This window comes from Synchiropus splendidus, unplaced genomic scaffold (genome assembly GCF_027744825.2).
Source record: "Synchiropus splendidus isolate RoL2022-P1 unplaced genomic scaffold, RoL_Sspl_1.0 HiC_scaffold_20, whole genome shotgun sequence".
NCBI classification, from domain to species: domain Eukaryota; kingdom Metazoa; phylum Chordata; class Actinopteri; order Syngnathiformes; family Callionymidae; genus Synchiropus; species Synchiropus splendidus.
Window position 1 is genome coordinate 157,319 of NW_026527054.1, and position 21,583 is coordinate 178,901.

The following is a 21,583-nucleotide window of genomic DNA, read 5'->3' on the forward strand; positions in this document are numbered from 1 at the left end:
AGTTAGATCTTGTCTCAGTTGAGACACCTCTTGAGTAAGCTCTAGGTTGTCTTGTTTCAGCTTACTAAGTTCTGTGGTGTTTGACTGAGATTCAACCATGTCGAGTCTCTCTGTTAAGAGGGACTCCCTTTGTCTCAGCAGGGCTAGGTCCTGTTGTCCACGCTCCCATTGTCGTTCCCTGTTTTCAATTTCTTTGTCTTTAATTTTTAATTGTGCCACCAAGTTCAGGGTCATGCAACTTAGGGCTTTAACCAGGGATTTATCTTTGGGGTCCGTGGACTCCAATTGGCTCATGAGCTGAGCGATATTATCATTGATAGCGTCAGGTTGATCTGCTGCCAGGGTTGTGCTATAACCTGGGCACATCTTATCAGTGATTGTGGCGAGCAGGTGCTCTAACGAATCCAGGTTTTCGTAGTCGACCGGGGATTCTCTGCTTTCAGCCATTTAATCGTTTGTTTTGTTTTATTGCTGAATTCCTTAATTTACGCTTGTAAGCTAGTTAAAATGTTAAAGGAAAACTTATCAGCGAATTGTTCTTAAGTTATTGAAAACCAACTTAAATTATTGGGATGTTAAAAGTAACGGTTTAAGTAATTGCTATTGTTATTACTCAGGTTGTTGAGATAACCAGGGGATCACTTTAGGTGCGTTACTTTTAGCGGATTTGATTTCTAAAATTTCAATGTTAATTTAAAATTTGTTTGAATCAAATCTCAAATTGTTTAATTGTTTCTACTAATAACTCTTTAAGTTATTTAAGTGAGTAACAAGTTGTTTTTTTTTTTTTTTTTCAAATTCAATAGTTGGTTTGTCAACTTGGATGCGAGATTTAATTGTGTGGGCTATTTATGGACTGGTTGAATTATTTAATTAATAAGTAATTATTAATTAAAAAGGCAAGGTTTGTTTCTATTGTCGATGTTTCTAATTGAGTAGTGAGACAGCTATTCAATAAAAATATTCAAGTGTATCTGTGTATAAATTTGTAATCTTAATTCTTAATTAAAATTATTTTTATACACAAGTGGGGTTGGAATTACTAGGTTGGTAATTTTAAATCCAAACTGTAGTTTGACTTTGGGTTGGTGACAACAGGTGAAGCGTGTAAGCTGGACAGGTAGAGAAAGACTGTGGAGCAAGAATCTGCAAACACTGAAAAAAAAAAAAAATAGACAAAGCTTTTTTTTTTTTAAAACACACTGCACAATGGACAGGCAGCACCACAAGCATCAGCAATTTGCAGGATGGCAGAAAGCAAACAGCTAATTTGTGTGCAAAGCAAAACAAACAACACAAGCTAATCGTGGCAGATTAGCATTACCAGCTATTGCAGCTGCAGACTGTAACACCGCTAGTGGTGGCCTCGCAAGTAGCACAGCACAAACAAGGCACGGAGGCCCCAACTGTCAACTTAAACAAGTTGGCACTGTAACAAAATAAGCCAAAGACTAAAGTTATCCAACCTCAGTACCTTAGCATCTGACATGGTAACTAAACAATAGCTTTCACCGCAGTTAGGCTATCAGTAGAAGTGAGCATCACACGCCTTAGCATTAGCAACAACAAATAGCCTTCAACAGTGTTAAACCTATTGTCAATGGCAGGCTAGCTGTGAGCTGGCTAGCCTAGCAACAGTTGCTACGCTGACGTCACTTCCTTTAATGAGGCGGGACTTCCTGTCCGCCCTCCAGTGGGGTACAATTACTACAGAGACGTGCGCTTCTTTCACTGGGAAGAAGAAGCTGCGACCACGCATGCGCGAAAGTCTTATGAGATCAAAATTTCTGCTCTACACACAGCAATAAATAAGTGAATGAGGCGGGACTTTCTGTCCGCCCTCCAGTGATGTGGAATGACTCCAGAGGAGCGCGCTTCTTCCACTGGGAAAAAGAAGCTGCGACCACGCATGCGCGAAAGTCTTATGAGATCAAAATCTCTGCTCTATGCACAGCAATACAAGAATAGGTCAATTACGCTCACCACACCCAACACAAGCTCACGTCAATTGATCACTATTGTTCCCGTAGGCAGAAACTCGTGCGCCGGGCAAATGTAAGACTCCCGTCGTGTTGGAACAACGTTTTAATAACTGGTTAGCTACGCCAATTATTAAAGTTGGAGTTGGACGTGAAGGTTCACTGTTGGTTAGACGCTCGTAACTCGGTCGTGAATTCCGTCCGCAGGCCTGATGAATTAATGCTCAGCGTTTGTCACTAGAGCAAACACATGTATATTCTCTCGATAAGACTTGTAGTCTTTTTTTTTTTTTTTTTTTTCGAGGCAGTAGGTACCATCAAAGTAATTTCAGTGCTTTTGAAGCACAGACAAAGTGGTTTAAACGCGTTATTAATTTTGTTCTTATTTTTATTTATTTATTTTTCTTAATAATGTCTCAGCGCAGGCTGGGCACACGCTTTGAAGAGAGTGAGAGGGAAGAAACGGGGTGAAGCAAGGGGGGGAACACTCTACCTTTATGGAATGGTTTACAATCAAAATTTAGCAATTAATCAGCCTCACACGGGGCACCAATAAGGCTGTACTGAAAGTGAAGGATTGTCTGGTCACGGACGCCTGCGTCTGTGACGTGGATATTATGAAAAATAATATCTCCTCGAAAGTTTGGGGCACCACCTGAAATATAGTTTCCAGGAGACTATTTAGCTCTCTTGATTAACACTTAATTAATTAATTAACCGTGGTAACTTAATTAACTATTAGCGCAATCAATCTATTTATCTGAAGTCACTACTCGTGATGTAATGTCCTTTACTGATCAGAGGCTCTTAGATTGATTATAATACACTCCAAAGTAATGTGATCAAGACCAACGTAATTTTATAGATTTATTTAGGAATAAAAGAACAGAAAGAAACAGGAAAGATGCAAAGGAGAATGAGATGATCCCGACAATATCGCGATGGAAGCGTAAACCAGTTATGAATCAATGTCAATACCGTATCAGACACGTGTGTAACTGATGGGAAAGTTCAGACGTTCTAGTCTAACTGTCAACCTCAGGCAAGTAATAACATTACTAAACCCCAACACACCACTCTGTGCAGAGATGACAAGCAGCGGCTTACTTTGGCGATGAGTGGAGGGATGAATGGGATGGAGGGATGGATGAGAGGGTGATGAGTAGATGCAGAAGGTCGGTCAGGAGGTGAGGGAGGAGGCAGGCGGCTTTGGAAGGAGGCGTCCTGGTTCTCAGCGTGGTGGCTTGGAGGTGATGAGGACACGCAGCTTCAGGCGTCGATGGCACTCTCGGATCGTCTTCCGGACCGCCGTGGATCTTTCGTCGCAGAGCAGAGAGGGGAACAGAGGGCTGAACAGAGGGTCACAGAGGGCTGAACAGAGGGGAACAGAGCGCACAGAGGGCAGAACCTCTGTAGACTGGGTCTTTTGAACTCTCATGAAGAGTCTCCTTGTCCAGTTTTGATTGGTTGAAGGAGTTCCATCACCTATTGCTGATTGGACGAGGGTTTCCAAGCCTGGCCTTCCTCCTCCTCCTCCAACGGGGTCGTAAATTCCAGTCTTGAGATGGGAGATTTTGACCCCCCCCGGTACCAGAGTTTTATTTGACAATAAAACATTACCTGAGTTGTAAAGTTGCTCGCAATCTGTCAAAACTTTCCCATCTCAATTTAAGCATTCAGACGACACCAAACATGACCATTCTAGCACATTCTCCTCTATAATGATCAATATAACAATCGACCATTCATGTCAAGTTTACCATCACATGTTCAGGGCATCTGGTTTGCTTGAACATCCTGTGGAAATCATGGGTTATTATGGGAAACAAAGTCCTTTTTAAGAAATACACATTAAGACACATTCACATACAAGTCTGTCTTTGTTCATCTGGAACCTGGAGAAGGAGGAGCTGTGTGTGTCCCCCACCAAACAGGGTTCATGAGTTGGTCAGGTTTTTTTTTTCTCTTACGGCACAGCATCCTGGACTGTTGCTCTAGTCTCTCCCCCCTTTGACCATTCCAATGATTTATGGTCCTTATCGGAGGGTTCAGAAACCTCTGAGCTGCAACAGGCATGGTGGGCACCCAAGGAGATGTCTCCGAGTTGAAGTTACACATTCCAGAAAAGTCCACGAGGTCCATGCTTGAATCTCTGGAGAAGGAATCACTACAGTGATATAATAGCGATACAAACGTCCTATAACTTGTCATGTAACACAATGTAGGAGGGACTGAACATTCATTGAATGAACATTCATTTATACTTGATGCTATCCCTAGTCAGACAAGTAGTGTAGAAATATCCAAAGTATGTCAACCCTTAATTTTATTTTATTTTATTTTATTTTACTTATTTTTTGCCTTACCAGTGGCTTAAATGTGTATATTACAAGCCGTGCTTTTCACTGATTTAAATGTGTCTTTATTCTGTATTTTCAGGTGAAAACAGCCAAATGCGGGAGCAGTACGGTGCAACATGTTCGTTTTGTAGTGTGCATTTTGTGTTTAGCATTTTTTAAAAAGTAACTTGTGACTATTCAAAACCAGGCAACTAGTGTAGAAATAATTGAATGTTTTAACTCTTTAAAAGTTGCACCAAAGGATAAAAATAAATATCACAGTTGTTAGGTATTATCAGGCTTAATCAACCAGTTATGCATGCATTACGCAATTACTCCAGCATCATATGTGGTATTTAGATCAGATCCAGAGACTAACCTGCTTCTAGCTGAGGTGAAACTATGAATGTACGAATTGAGAATTATAAAAAAAAAAGTAACCCGAGTCGAAATCGAAATGTGTTGAAATTAAATCTTTCCATTTTAAAAAAACTGTGTTTCTATTGTTCATTTTCACAAAATTTTAATGCTGAAGTAAAGCTTGTGAACAAATTCAGATATTGTATTTTCATATTTCTTCACAAGTTACAGGTGTATTCTAAGTTTTTATTTATCAACTGTGTCTCAAATTTTAAAACTTTTTCAGTGTTTTTAAAAACAAACAACTGACAATCATTAAACTGGTTGACATTGTAGGTTCGTGAACCTGTTTTTGTCTTGTCTGTTTTGTCTGTGTTCGCAAGTTACCATAAAAGAATAGTTTTGGTAGGCAAGCTGTTCATGCTATAAAATCTAAAAGTACATTTTTCCTTCTAATTCAAACTTTTCTCCATCCATTAGATTCTCAAATATCTGTTTCACTGTTAAAAACTCCTAATTGTCAGTACAATAAATTGAATTGTTTGTAAAAACAACAAATTTCTTTCAGCAGTTTTCTTTCAGCACTCACTCACACACACACACACACACACACTCGTGCATCAAATTTAAGACTTTCCATTCTCACTATAAGACAACAAGCCATTTTAGCATGTGCGAGCAGCATGTTCCCAATCTTCTTAATCTTTTCATTCACCTGACACTGTCTGCTTACACAAATTGTACTAGTAATCCTGAACTAAAGCCTGACATTTTTGTACAACCATCTACGATATGGTAAATAAATGAATATTATTAGAAATGTTATTAGAAACTAGATATGGTTTTATATAATTTTGACAAACTTTTTTCATTTGTTCAGCCATTTTTCAAATTTGAAAAAAAATAAAAGATGTATAACTTTTGAGATGTCAAGAACTTTTTATTTTTCGCTACCGGTCACAACCCCACTTTTGCATGAAATAGTATGAAATATAATTTTTTTTTTTTTTACAAGTAAAGCTTTTTACTACTCACTGTCAATTCTAACTGACAAACAACAAATCACAGGGTTGACATTGTAGTTTCTGACATACTTTCAGTTTTTTCATTTTTAATCGTCCTAGACCTACATTTTCTTTACATATCTTCAAGCTAAAGAGTATATTATCTTTTATTTGTTTACATTCACAAGGTGTACGAATTGCGTGGAAGCATTTTTTTTTTTTTTTACGTTAGTAGTCTTTCAATGAGGCACTGAATCCTGCAGAAGGCTTTTATTCCTTTTTATGAACTTGCATCTACCTATCCATCCATCAGTCAGTTAAGTTTTAAAGTGTAACTGCATAAGACGGAATATGCACACAGAAAATATTAGAACAAATAAATACGAGAATATACTTCAAAGAACAACTCTGTTCATTGAGAAGGGAGAGAATAGAAACTCCATAGAAAGAACATCTGAGAAAAACAACAACAACAACAACAACAAGAAAAACAATATAACAAAACTAACAAAGATTTTTGAAAGCAACAGTGTGATTATATCTCATTTTTCACTCAAATTAAATTTTTAACTGAGTGAATGTCTGCAAACACATGAAAGCATGTTTGTGAACATGACAATGCTTGGTGATCCAATATCCAATCCTATGGGAAGATGTCCCGGATCATACTCAGGTCTTCGTTCAACATATACAGCCAATGACTAGTTTCTCGCCCCTAAAATCAGCCTCGATGCACTTTTTAAAAACGGTGGCAAAATTCGCTGTTCTGCCCATAAGAGGGGGAAAGTGATAGAATGAGATTAAGATTTGTCTTTTTTTTCTTGAACAATTACAGTAATTGTGTGTGTCATTCTCCCTTAAATCGGTTGCTATCATTTAGCGTAAATGTCGCGAGCCGCCCAAAATGTCGAGGGTGACCACGGTGATGAATACAATCTTGAATCTTGAGCACAGAGTGCCCCTTGTTTGTCCCGCAGTGGGGAAATGTTGGACTTGTTGGATCTACGCATACGTAGGTAAATGCGGAATTGATGAACATCTCATAAACATCTCATACGAGAACTTTAAACGGAAGGAAGGAACACATATTGGATATGAAGTTCTATGAAGCTTTTCCACTGGACCTTTGGAGTCAAAGCGTAGACTGACATTCATGTTTGCATGTTACTACAGTACTTTTTGGGTTTTATTTTGTAATTATGTATGTATTGTTTCTGTTGGTTGGGGAGAAACTCTTGAAAGTGCTGCAATTTCTGGGACCACGTTGAAATTTTCAAACGTTACTGTCAACGTTTGCGTCAAAAGGATACTTCTGCAAGGAATCTCAATTAATTCCAAAAGCAAACGGATACCTACAACATCCTTGAACAAAATCTGAAATTTTGAAAGAGTTAAATGTAATGCTGTTGTAATATATTCTCACTATGATGTGGTTTAAACATAAATGATGCAATAGTTATCTCCTGCAAAAGATAATGATGATGATGATAAAAGTTGAAAATTAAAAGTTGAATGCAGGCAAATATTTATGTTGAATGTTTGTGAGTAGCTTGTAAAATCTTCGATGTATGACTTCATTTTACCCTTTCCTCACTAGTAGCCATCACAAATTGGCGACCTCCATCTTGATCTGAGATGCACCCTCCTCCTATGAAAACCTGGCCATCAATTCAGACATATGTGACTCGGCTTGTCTGCCTGTGTAGCAGTCTCTAAAATATACATCATGGCAGGTCCTTTGTATTGTATTGTTTGTAAAGAACAAGTACAACAATACGTGGTATCCTCAGTTTAGACAGAACGTGGGTGATTCAACAAGTTACACATGTTCAATGGTGCTCATTCAGAGAACCAATGATTGAGACCTAACAGATATTTCTTGTTGATGCCAGTGAGGAGAGAGTGACTGTACGTCTCGCAGAAGAATATAAACGCATTAATTGATAATCTGAGGATCAAAAAACTTGAACAATGACCCATCTTTCAGGATGGCCTCAAATTTTCATCCACGATCTAACAGTCATGTGTAAAGGGTTCCCGGGTTGTTTGTGGTGACATTGGATGACTTGTTTTGACATAATTCACCTGATGGGCTGCCTGAGACCCGTCAACACAGCATTGTCAGGGATAAAAAGAACATCACTTTAAAAAACAGATCAGTTACTAAAAAAACTCTGGGTCGTGTACACTAAGAGGCGATTGTTTTCAGACGCACAACCAAACCTTCTGGGTTCTGAGTTTTGAGTGGATGAGGGGTCATTATGGAAGAAATTCATTTCGATCCTCGTTTGAAAACACCATTTTCATGTCTAGTGGTGGGACCATCAGGGTCAGGAAAGACCCATTTTGTAAAATGTATACTTGAAAATTGTGAACATGTTATGGATGATGCCAATGTAAATATTGTATGGATTTATACTTCTTTTCAACCAATGTACAGTGAATTGCAAAAGATGAATAAAAATATCAAATTCATTGAAGGTTTACCTGAATCTTTTGAAAATGAAGATGTATTTCCTTCTGATAGAAAACATTTGATTATTCTTGACGATGTTTTTTGTTGATTTTTGAAGCTTCTGAAAACCCTGAGGTTGTTCGCATTTTTACACAGTACAGACATCATAAAAATATGAGTGTTATAATGCTGACGCAAAACTCATTTCATCGTGGTAAATATAGTCGCAGTATTAGTCTGAATAGCAATTACTTTGTACTGTTTAAGAATCCTCGCGATAAAATGCAGGTAAAAGTTCTTGCTCAACAGGTTTACCCGTCTCAGAGAGCTTTCTTTCTAGAAAGCTTTGAAGATGCTACAGCTGACGCACACGGGTACTTAATTGTTGATCTAACACCCTCATGTCCAGAACGCTACAGACTAAGGACCGGGATACTTCCTCATCAACGTCACACGGTGTACATACCAAAAACGTCTGCTTAAGTTATGTCAGCGCGTACAAAAAGAAACACGGGTTTACTTAAGGAACTATACCATGCTCCGTCAAAGAAACGTAAAGACATTTTGATGCGTAGTTCTCGGGACTTTATTCAAGCTCTCGGTGAGATCGCCCTGAATGTTTTGAAGGGGAATGTACCATTGTCACAGGCTCAGTTCAAAAAACTGAAAAAACAGAAGAAAAACATCAGACTCTTGGCTAATAAAAAGGCATGCGTGAAGCGTAAACGAAGGATTCTTAAAAAGCAATCGGGAGGATTCATTTTGCCATTGCTAGCGGCTGCCGTTCCAATCATTGGAAATCTAATAGGAGGACTTGTAAAGAAGTAAAACACCATGAAGACTGTCCAGAAAATGTATCTCGTCTCTCCTCAGCAAATTAACCAGTTATCACGTCCAACCTCCGACATCCGTGAAACTGCCGAAGATGAATTAAATGACAAGATGAGGTCCATTCTAAATGATTCTCAGTTAAACCCGTATGAGAAGATTAAAAAGTACGATGCTCTATTGCAAAGATATTTAACCTTTGCAAAACAGGATCAGAGAGACCAAAGGAGAGTAACTCAGACTTTACAACGAGACGGAGTCAGCGATCATCCACACGACTCTGACAGTCGTGTCGAAAGTGTTCTAAAAACACCCACTGTAACAGATGACTTGGGTAAGGATATTCTAAATAGCCTTCCGTCAAAAGCTCGAAGAAATGCTGAATACATTATCCAGAGGATATCCAAAGACGGTGGTGGTTGGAATATGAATGGCGAATTTATGTATGAAGGAAATGCTGTAAAAGGCTCTCATGTGATTGATTTATTCAAGTACCTTTCCCTACCGTATAAGAAAACAAGTTCTTCATTACCTGAGGGCTGGTCCGAGTTTCTCGTCACATTATTAAAGCTAAACATCCCTCTCACACTGCTGTCCAACCCTGAAGCGAGGGCTCAATATCAGAGACTTAAATCGAATTCTATCTCGCGAAAGAAAAGTATAGCTGAGAGCTGGTCTCCCGACCCAAAGGATCCTAAAGCGACACCTCGACGACGCTTGACGCGTGTAGTGACCAAAGGGAAGAAATTGTCTCTAACACCTTGATGGGTTTCCTGAATAATTGTCTTGTACACGGTTATTGTCATTTCATCAATAAAATGTTTTATTGAATTATTATGTGATTACAGATTTTTCTTTTAAACACACGTACAAACAAAATAAGATTAGTCACACGTTACAATAGTCTTTAAAATACAGAAGAGAACCGTTTTGTTGTTTCCACGGACAGTGTGCACATCTTTTTAGACATTTTTGATGTCCATTCACAAAGTTGTATACCATGAGGTCGTTTTTTAAGGTATCGTCGCTGTATAGACTTAATACTTCTTCCATAGACAGCCCTCTAGCACGATGACAGAGGTAGAAGACGCAATGATGACCACATACAAACGATAGAGCGTGCTGTAGTTGGCCATTGTTGTACTTGATGTCGCTTGAATGTTTCTTGAGAAACTTTAAAATATTTTCAGGGTAATGTGAAAAGTACGGCCCCATTCCAAATGAGTCAAAGAAAGTTGATCTACAGTCTTCTTTGAGAGTTAAAGCCAACCAGTGCTCTCCTGGTTTATGTGCCGGATGTGTGTTGACGACGAAATATGCAGGCGGTCTGAGGGGTTGAGTGAATTGAGGCAACTCATCCGGCGGCCATACACCGTAAAATGTGTCGCCCAAGAGACCTCTCAGCAGCCTCTGTAACTGGAGACTATCCATAACTTTATTTAATAATAGTCCACCAGCACTTGTCTTTTTGCATCAATCTCCAGAATGGAATCGTAACAAGCGTACACAATCAGTGTTACGGTGTTCGGTAAGGGTACTCTGAATCTCATCTCCAGTCTTAAATTCCCTTTTGAGACAGGGGAGAGAGCGTCGTTGTCGTCGGCTGGATTGAGATTAAACGCAAACAATGAATAACCGCCTTAAAACCTTCGCGGTCAATGCTTAGCGGTAGATCCTTCAAATGTCTTCCTGTAGCTAGAATCATGTTATAAAACTCTCTGACCGCCATACTGTTATTAAACTGAGGTTGAAAAGCTTTAGCGGGGATCTGTCGGCCGTCCTGACAGAGGGCGAGATATTCGGTGTTGTAATGATGAAAATTGAACGGGGAGAGATCTCTCCTACCGGTAAATGCCTCATGATGCACCATCCCTAAAACCACGTATTTAGGTATTGAACCCAGAAATAAATTCTCCTGGGTACATATTCTTGAGTTTTCAGGAATGGAGTATGTTTTTACGTTGACTCGTGAGAGGGGGTAGAGAGCATTTCCTTTTAACAAACCCGCTGCATGACCTATTCTCACAGCTGGCGAAACAGTGACTTTCTTCACAAACAGAGAGGCGCCGAGGATTTTCAGACGAAAGGTGGAGTCGCGGGGTCCGGTCAGGCAGAAGGCATCGTTCGCCCTGGTGAGTTTAATTCTTAAATCGACCGAGTTCAATAACAGTCTCTCGCAGAAAAATATGTCGCTGTGGAGAGGACCGAGAAGGTGTACTTCTCTGGATCTGCTCGTGAACTCTGCCCCTTTATTAAGGCCTGCGTTCGGTCCGTTTACAGTGACGATCGAGTCAACTGACCCGGGTAAAAAAGACCGGCGCTAAACTGTGTTTTAAGAGTGTCGCCGGAAAAGTTGAGAAGTGTTTCAATCATAGCTCTGTACGGGTGAGTGGAACTGGACTGCGAAATCATCCGATCCCCCAGAACCACATCGCACTGATCAAAGATTGTGTTTAGAGGATAATTGATGAGACCGACTGCTGCGTCGTTAGCCAGCGGTGTGCCATCGGCGTTAGTAATTCTTGCACGCACGTGTAGAAGGGTGTCGTTTAGGTCTAGATACTTTTCGCTGTCTCCCGGTATAAAAAACTCAATCGGTCCTCCTTCGCGGATAGCGGCTACTGGAGCAATTTCAGTGTAAATTTTGTCCTCGATGGAAAGCTGCGTCACCGGCGCCGTGAATAAATCCAGTTCTGCTAATGTGCATTCAGCAGATTTCTGGTGTAGGAGCGCCATGTTACTGTATATAAGGTTTTTTAAAATATATCGGAGCTCCCTCTGGACTTCCTCTTGGCCCGTTTGCTTCTGTCAACTGGCTTCTTTCTTTTTTTGTTTGTACGTTTATTAGAGCTCTGTGTTACACGGCGACCTGGAGGGCGTCTCTTTGTCCTTCGTGATAAGACGGCTATACCGCCTGACCCTTCCTGTCTCTGTTGATCGCTCATTCCTCTCACGGTACGGGTGAACATATCCGAGGCTATGTTACCCACCGCTTATTTGAGATGGGGTTTTGCTATGGCAATACCTCTTTTCAACAGAGGTGATACAAACCGAAACATTTTTGAGAAGAGGGAACCGATGCCTCGTCCGTACATAACCGGGGCACCGTAGAACCCGGGTAGATCTCCGCCCACCTGTTTTTCATAATATTGTACAAATCTGTGCGGGTCGTCTCTTAAGCCTGCATGTACCATTGTGTTTGTTTATGACGGGTCTACACAGGGGGTTATCTCTCTCCGGCGTTGTGATGATGAATGGATTTCCAGACGGCGATACGAGGGTTATATAATATCCTCTCAAGTAACAGGTCTAAAGTGTAGAGTCACCACCACTTTTCCAAAGGTAAAATTGACTGGTTTGTTAAGATCTGATTTAATTTGTACCTGAATATTTTCAATATGGTTCTTGGCAACCGGTAAATAGTAGCAGGGTTAAAATGTTGTGTGATTATATCTGAGTAACTACCCTTGATTTCCACCGTTCTTAAAAGCGGTGCATATGCATCCCCTACAAGCTGCGGTCTTACAACGTCGCTGTAACAGTAAAGATGGTAAAACCCCGCTTTTAAATGAACTGGATGGGGCGCTCTGAACTCGCAAAAATTGATCCAATGACCAGGCTCTACACCTAACATGTAAGCCAAAGGCGAGTTAAAAAGCACTAAGTTCTGACCGTCTCCTTGAAGATCAATTTTTTGCCATGCACCGTCAAACAGGAAGCGTATATTGTTATTGGTTTTTTTAAAGGTTTGCTCCAACTCGGTTGTAATCTGATTAATAGAGCTGTAATATCCACCCTTGAACTTCAGTTTAGAAATATCTGTTCCTGCAGTTTTGAAATGTCGATCAACCCCTCGTGATTCGTCTTTTTTCCTCTGAGGTGAGGCGCTGGCGTCAGGATCCGGAGCCCGAAGTCTCGCCATGGCTCTATGAAATTCATCTTTATGCCGCCTCGACGTGTTAGCATCTGAATCTGATCCTCTTGGGGGAGCCGTGTTTGTGTTGGAATCAGGTCCTCTAGGGTTCGGTTTCCAGTAAAATAACGCCGCATCCTCCGGAATATTATGCCATGTGTGAGGGTATGTAATCTCCGTCAAAGCCACCTCCCATTTCCCGTTTAAATCAATATGTTGTGCTAAATCAACGCGGAAAGTACCGATCGAGTTGTCTTTAAAAACTTGGTGGTGGTAAAGTCACATAGAAGCCAGTGTTCTTTGTTGTACATGATGATATGACGTCTGGTGTAAAGAAGGATCGTCTTATATATTTTTTATATCTGAAGCTTTTACCCAACTGTTGAATTTTTCAGGCCAGTTCTTCCACTGGACAAAGACCTGTCTCTCTCCTTTAACGCAGCGTTCCTTGAGAATCTTTTCTACGTGAAATACTTTATCCTTATCGAGTTGTACTTTTTGTAATTCTTGATCATAAAATGACCCCTGGATGGGTTCGCCGTCGAAATCTTTCAATTTATACACAGACGGGTTGCGGTGAATACATTCAGTTATCGTAAATATCTCGTCTGTAAAACTCTGCTCATACTTTTTGTCAAATATACCTCGTAGTTTTGATATCCTAACATGATCGCCCTCCTTAAATTTCGGCTTCTGTCAACCTTTCGACGGTCTCATGTAAAGATTGTCAAACACTTGCAGAGTATTTTCTTTAGTTACTTCCATCGGTGTCATTTTTATACTACTGTGATAGCTGTGATTATAACTCTTTACTAGATCCTGTAAAACTTCGATGTAACGTAGAGTGTTTTTAGCTGTAAAATATCTCCACATCCGATTTTTAAGAGTGCGGTTAAATCTCTCAACCACAGAGGCCTTAAAGTCACTCGCTGTTGAAAAATGAATAATTCTCTTCCTTTCGATCAAAGCCCGGAAACTCTTGCTAAAAAATGCTTTCCCATCATCCGTCTGTAGCTTTGCAGGCGTCCCGCTCTCATCCAGCACTGATTCAAACGCCTTCATTGTCTCAATCGCAGTCTTTCTTTTTAAAACGCGTACATAGGCCTTCTTTGAAAATACATCTATAACGGTCAACAAGTAATTTTGATCGTCGTTATATCTAGCCAACGCCTGCATGTCGCATAGGTCGGCCTGGAATTGTTGAAGCGGCCTGTGAACAAATACTCTGTTTCTCGGAAAGTTTACTCTGGCCGGTTTATGCAGGGTGTAAGCATCCTGTTTTGATAAAAAATCTTTAATAGATTTAGAACTGACTGGTTTTCCAGTCTCAACCTGCACCCCTTGACGAAGGCGATCCGCGCCTCCGTAGCTCCCGGGGTGAAGAGGATTGTAATAAACTCTTTTAATGATGTGTTTCACCGACATGTTAAATGAGAAATGAATGAGCCGAGATCCGAATATGCTTCTTAATGTTTTTTTATTAAACAGGTTATGTCAGGATTCGATCGTAAAGTTATACAAAGACAGTAAAAGCAAAAAATAAAAATAAAAAATATCACATACGAGGGTATCTCGTGTTTGTGACATCGCCCAGGACCGGCGTTCTATTCCAGATTCTACTTGCTGATTCCAGACGTTCAATTAGAAGATCCTCTGGCTCGTGTTTGATGTATTCGTTCCAGACGCTTGATTTTGGAGACCTCATTTCGAGCAAGACTGTCTCAGCCGTAGCCTTGGTTCTCATTTTCTCCGGTTGTACGTCATTCAGGGTCAAGTAGTGTTGTATAGCAGGCAGAAAGTTGTTGTTACAGAGTCTCTTCATCAACGGGTAGAAGTTAAGGCTGTAGAAATCATCCTCCATCTCTTCAAGACAGCTGTGTTGTACTTGGCTCGGATGGTCTACTTGGCAGCCGTAGCAGATCTCCCTCCAATATCTGCGCATGATTTTACCTAGTAGATGAAATACAACTGTCTTTACAGCTTTCAGGAAGAAACCGCTTATCCATCCATCCGTTTCATCATTAGCTGCTGGTTCTTGGTCTTGAGAAGCTGAGGATGAAGCAGGCGGATGCACGCAGACAGTTCCGTTCTCGGGACAGGAGGTTGTTGCTCTCCCTACAGGTTCCTCTTCATCGTCCACGTCTTCCATTTCACTTGCATCAGAGTCGTCTGTGTCGTCTTTGATGGTCAATGAAGGACAGGCTCCGTCCGCCATGCCGTTGTTAGAACCCTCGTACTCATGATCATCACCTGTAACGTCTTCTACCACAGGAAGTAGACGGGTCGGCGAGGGGTTGTTCATTCCGTACCCAGCACCGCCTGTAGCAGCTCCGAGGAAGATAGTGGCAATACGTCTCGGAACACCTTCGGTCCTCATTGTTTTCCTGGATGCGTTTGTTCCGCCGGATACGTCTGCAGGGTGTCGCTCTGGAAAACACCCTCTTTATAACAACCGCCAGCCAGTAGGCGGTCCAAAGGGCGGGACTAAAAGGTCAGTGCTTTTTTCAACACAAGGGTATCAACCCATAAGCGGTTATGGTAGAAGAGGCCGTCGATTTTTGCAGAAATCTCGCGGATTTTTTCACTCCAAGCATCCAAAGGTATGGTTAACAGAGTACGAAATACACCGCAATCAGAATTAAAATACTCCAGGACGAAATCTTCTTCTTCTTCACCCGTGACTCCTGTTGATACTTTATGGAGGGCTCTGAAGGACCATCGTCCTGATCCTGAGATTTTAGCCAGCCATATAGCCACGAAGGACGGCATCCTCTCCGTTCGATCAGGTTTGTTAGACACAGCTCCAGCCTTCTGACGTTGTTGTTGTTCTTCTTCTTCTTCAGCCCTTGGAAAATTTTCCGGCTTCACCTCTCTCAGCACACCCCAGTCGTTAGACGATAACACGGCCATCTCCGTATAGGCACTCAAGGTTTCGTTGTCATCCAGTTGATAAATGTACAATTCAGCTATTTCATACTTAAACGCGTACCCCCATCTCCCTCAACGTCCGTAAGGCTCTAGAGACCACTCATCCTGCAAAGATTCCCCGGGCGGCGCCTGCGTACGCCGTAGGTACATTACAGATTTACGGGGAGCCCCAGCACCCATCCACGGGTCCTCAATAACAGTCACAGCTGTCTCGCTGATCACTGGTGATCCACGCGCCGTTGTAGGGATAGACATTGCGAGTTGGTTGTGTTTGCCGGTTCCTTGCTCCTTGCGACGGTCTGAAGGTTACATATATATATACACACAGGTTGATGTTTATTCAGCGGTCAGAACCCTCCCTTTGTTATTTTCCTTCCTGTTATAAAACAAGGAATGATAGGGTTAATTATTACCCTTCCTGTCATAAAACAAGGGGGAGGGTTATAATTTTAATTCCCTGTTGATATAAAAAAGGGGGAGGGGTATTATTTTAATTTCTTTTTATATAAAAAGGGGAGGGGTTATTATTTTAATTTCTTTTTATATAAAAAAGGGGAGGGGTTATTATTTGAATTTCTTTTTTATATAAAAAGGGGGAGGGGGTGGTTTTATTACCTCCGGAAGGGGAGGTGTTTTATTATCTCCAGGGCCATAAATCAAACAATTTTGACATTTTGGTGTATCCTTCTTCTCTCTCATGACCCTTGATGAGGAAAAGTCACAAGATTTCAGGAAGAAAAAGTCAGGATAACCACTACGTTTTTCAACACAAAAACGGATATCGGTCAAATTGACCCTAAGCATAATATGAGGGTTAAAGCTTTTCTAGGTCTGCTAAGCTTTTATAACAAATTCTTGCCAAACTTGTCTACTGTGCTCTCTCCATTACACAAGTTACTGAGGAAAGATGTGAAACGGAGGTGGGAGGTTGAGCAAGAAGAGGCTTTTAAGCAGGCAAAAAAGTTACAACAAAGCGTTTAAGTGTTGGTTCATTATGATGAACAAAAAGAACTGGCACTGTCATGTGATACCTCACCTTATGGGGTGGGGGCAGTCTTGGCACATAGGCTGGAAAAGGGAGCAGAAAAGCCTATTGGATATGCCTCACGCACACTCACAGCAGCACAAAAAAACTATTCGCAGTTGGATAAAGATGGGAGTTATCAGCAGTTATTTTTTGGGTGCAGTACTTCCACAAATATTTGTGTGGATGTAAATTTGTGATTTGTACACAGACCATAAGCCCTTAATCAGTCTGTTTCATGAAGGAAAAGCTGTGCCACACATGAGTTCTCAGAGGATCATGAGATGCGCTATTCTGTTAAGAGCAAATGAATATGCCGTGGTGTACCGACGTGGACAGGACAATGCAAACGCAGATGCTCTCAGTAGACTTCCACTTCCAGAGAAAACTGGGGATCCAGACTCAGAAGACCAGGTATTGATGGTAGAGCAGGATCAGAGTTCAGTGGTCAACTCGGAAGAGCTTCGTAACCATCGTGGACCAGTGAAGACCCCGTACTCGCACCAGTCCGTGAATACATACTCAGAGGGTGGCCCTGTAACCTCGATGTTGCTTTCAGGCCATACACTATGAAGCAACAGGAGCTGAATGTACAAGATGGGTGTGTACTGTGGGGGTGCTGTGTGGTGATTCCGGAAACAGGATGTGGTCTGATGTTGAAGCAGTGGTGGTGATTGATGCACATTCAAAGTGGTTGGAGGTCTACCCTGTTTCATCAGCATCTGCAGTGGCTACTGTGAACTGCTTGAGGGCCAGTTTCAGCACTCATGGTATCCCAGAAATGATAGTGTCAGATAATGCCCAGTGTTTTGTGAGCGAACACACTAAAGAGCTTTTGGCACGCAATGGGATCACTCATGTCACATCAGCACCGTATCATCCTTCTTCTAATGGGATGGCAGAGAGAGCGATACAAACGTTCAAACAGTTGATGAAAAAAACATCCGGTGATCCTCCGGAAACCAAACTGAGTAGAGCTTTATTCAGTTATCAGATGGGGAGGAAGTTGAGGTGCATGTTGGATCTGATATACCCAAATTTGAAGACGAAAGTGGAACTGAAACTGGCAAACCAGAAAGTTCAGCATGATCAACATGCTCGGTTCAGAAGTTTTCAGACAGGTGACCGGATGTTCACAAAAAACTATGGTTATGGGTCTAAGTGGGTTCCAGGGTTAATACAGGAATGCACAGGACCAGTCTCCTACACAATGGTGCTGGGAAATGGGCAAACTGCGTAGACTCGTAGACCAGGTTTTCAGTGGGAAACTGTCCATTTTAACAGGTCAGACATCCTCCGCGCCCACTGTGGAGGATGTCAAAGTGGAGAATCCACTTGGGGATGGGATCTCACTGGAGACTGAGACAAGTGAAGGGAACAGTGAAGAAGTCAGTCTGAAAAAAAAAAAAAAAAAGCAGACCGACAGTGATCTGGTATGCTCACCGTCTCAAGGAAGAGTACGACCACAAAAGAACAGGAATCCCCCAGTGTATCTGAATGACAATGTTCAAAAAGTGGAATAGGAGATAAAAGTTTTGGACCAAGGTGCTTGCAATTTTCTTATTCTTTAGCGTAAAGAGGCATGTTTTTGTTTTGTTTTGTTTTGGGTTAGTCGTTTAAGTTGCATTCTATTTTATGACTGTTTTATTATTTTATTAAGTTTTAGGCTTACCCAAGTGTTTATGGTGGTTTTGGGGACATGGGTTTTGGGAGTGAAGTTGGAAGACGTGAACAGTTTGGCGAAGAGGTGTTATGATGTGTCATGGGATTATTTGGGGTCACAACTTGGGGGCGCTCTTGTTATGTTGCCGTGTCATCATCCGGTTTGTTGGAAGTTGGAACCGTGAATAAAACCTGCTGTGTTGATACCTCCTGTGTGTTTTCCTTTCCGCTTCGGCTATCACAGGGTGTGTCACTTCAACCCACTTGGGAGAACGAATCAAATGTCCGGACCATCATTGAGCAGTGTCACCAGGTTCGCGGACAGGACCCCAGGCGACAAGGCCCGGATTAGCGCTCGAGGCCGAGGCGCTGGAAGGAGCGAATTCAATACGAATAAAAAAATTAAAATAAAAAAAAACGCAAATACTATGCTTCAAGCAATTGTTTTATTTAAAGCAAATTTTCCACACAAACAGAAATTTCCTCCGGTCAGCTGACTGCCCGGGGAGAAGCTGCTGCCGAAGATTCCGACGTCCACGCTCGGAGCATGACAAGCGCTGAGTCACCTGCCTTTAAATCCGCTCCTGCGCTGATGCGACAAGTCTCTGCCGTGACTGCAACGAGACCTCAGTCCTACCAGAAGTTTCCGTGGTCCAGATGAGCCGCTCCGCACCTCTTCAAGTCTCAAGCTTCATCGCTTGATGTGCCAGATTCGCCGACTCCGGGTGTGCATGTGACCGGTAAGAATTTACAGGGAGACGGCGACCCTGCAGTTTACCGCATGAAGTCCGACATGCCTCGGTGCTCGACTGAAGCTAAATGGCGTTGCTCCCGTGAATAGGAGGATGTCGGCATCACTAGCTATGAAAGACCAGCGCGTCACGGCACGCGGCAATCATTCTCCCGTGACTGCGATGAGACCTCAGTCCTGCCTGAAGTTTTCATGGTCCAGACAAGGCACTCCGCTCGTCTTCAGGTCTCAAGCTTCTTCTCTTGTTGTGCCAGATGCGCCAGCTTCGGCTGCAATTTCACAATTACAGAGTCACTCACTCACGCCTCGGTAATTTCACAATCACATTTTGCGGAGTGCCCTGGCACTTCCAGTGAAGTAGAAAGGCTGGTGTAATATTCCTAGCAAAAATTATGAGCGGACCTCCGATCCTGGGGCGTCCCCTCAAAGTGTGGCTACTTCAAGCTTAGCAGGCAGTCCTCTGTCCCCCGAAATGCAGTTCACTATTCGAAATCCTAAAGCAACTGCAACACTCAAAGGATATAATGCCAAATGGGTGTGGACTGCCGTCTGTTGGGTAAACATCCACTGCTAGTCCAATTCAATCCGGACTATTCCCGGTGCAGCTCTGAAACTCCACTGGCACTAGGCCCGCACGTGGTCAGGTACGGAGCCCCCCCTGAGGAGGGACCATCCCACCCGGCGTTGACAGAGCCACTTTCGCACAGTAGAATGGCGTCTACGCTGTCGGCAACCGGCTCATAGCACTTGAGAACATCATTGCGCTCTTTATGAGCTCCATGAACAGGCTCATCCATCACAGAACCTTTCTTACTCCACCTGAGATTTTGGAGATTCAACAGTCCATCGGCGTGGTGCTCTACTCGCAGCGCTTCCTCCACACATAGCTGCTGCCCGGGAGGAACAGCCGTATAATAGCCGCGCTGATCATCGCTGCTCCTCTTGGACAGACCAGTCGGCTGCTCTCACATCTGCTCCCTCCAAAAGCGTAGAAAGAACTTTGTATCTAAAAGTATGCATCTAAACCAAAGTCTAACTTGAATAAAAAATAAGATGCATTACTTTGGTATCGAGTCTGTTTTTTCTCTGCCCAAAATGAGGGTTTATCACCTGCCAAGTTCTCTTCCGGTTCCAGTCAGTGCGAACTCTGGCTTCATTTTTTTTTTTTTTTGTTTGACATTGTCTCAGGAGACCAAGCAGTATAGTAACAGACTCTCTGCCTCCTTATCCCTGACATCCTTTGGAAGTATCTGGAGCCAAGAAGTTATGTTTTTCCTCAGCTTCGGCACAATAAGAAGCGTAGGCGTAAAATAACTCTTTCCCGTCTCTCAACAGATTCCGTTTCCAACCAAAAGTCAGGAGAGTGTCAATTCTGCCATTAACTCTTCTGATTCCACAGACTCGGCAGTTTCCAGCAGGGGTCGCCAGAGGACCGCGAAAGCCACCGCGCTGCGTGCGAGACCTGCTCTGTTCTCAGCTCCCTCGTGCGATGTCTGATGGGATGTCCGTCTGTGACTCTGCAGCCCTCCAAACCTCTCAGAGGCAAGCAGGACGTTGTCATCTAGAGAGTCATCTCTTTCTGAGGATGATTGGGCCGGTACCTCGGGGCTCCATCTTAGGAGAATTGCAGTGTCAGATCCAGGTACACTGCAAGTTTGGGGTACTTCCTCTGACGGCTCAGCTGACAAAAGCGAATCTATTTTTGAAGAACCAGCCGGACCTGAAGTCCCCAGAGGAGTATGATCATCGACGACCCTTTCGTCTTGTACCCGCCCTGGAGGCCGGGTCCGCTCCTGTGCTCAGGCCGCCTATCATGACAGAGTATCTTCTGAATTGAAAGCGCCTGTGTCCTCACCTGCCCATATGGATCAAGAATATACTCGATCATTGACACGCCCTTCAGTTTCACAGTCAACCTCCAGGTTCTGCGACACCACGTGGACCTGAGTGAACTCAAAGAAACAACATGTCTGATGGAGGAGGACCACGCTCTCCTGTCAAAGGAAATAATCGAGCTAGTACCAATGCGATCCTCTTACACTGGCTATTACTCCAGGTACTTCCTGGAACCCAAGAAGACAGGAGAGTGGAGACCTGTTCTGGATCTCAGTCTCCTCAACCAATTTATGACCAGACAGCGGTTCCGGACTACCAGCAGACTCCTGGAGTGTGTCAGAGTGTGAGAGTGGATGACCTCCATAGATCTTGCAGACTCCTACTTCCACAACACGGTCTCCAGTGTCTTGTGCCTCGTAAATTCGCCAAGTGCGTGGAGGCGTTGCTCGAACCACTTAGAAGACAGCGTCTGCGGATTCTGACATACTTGGACTACTCGTTGAT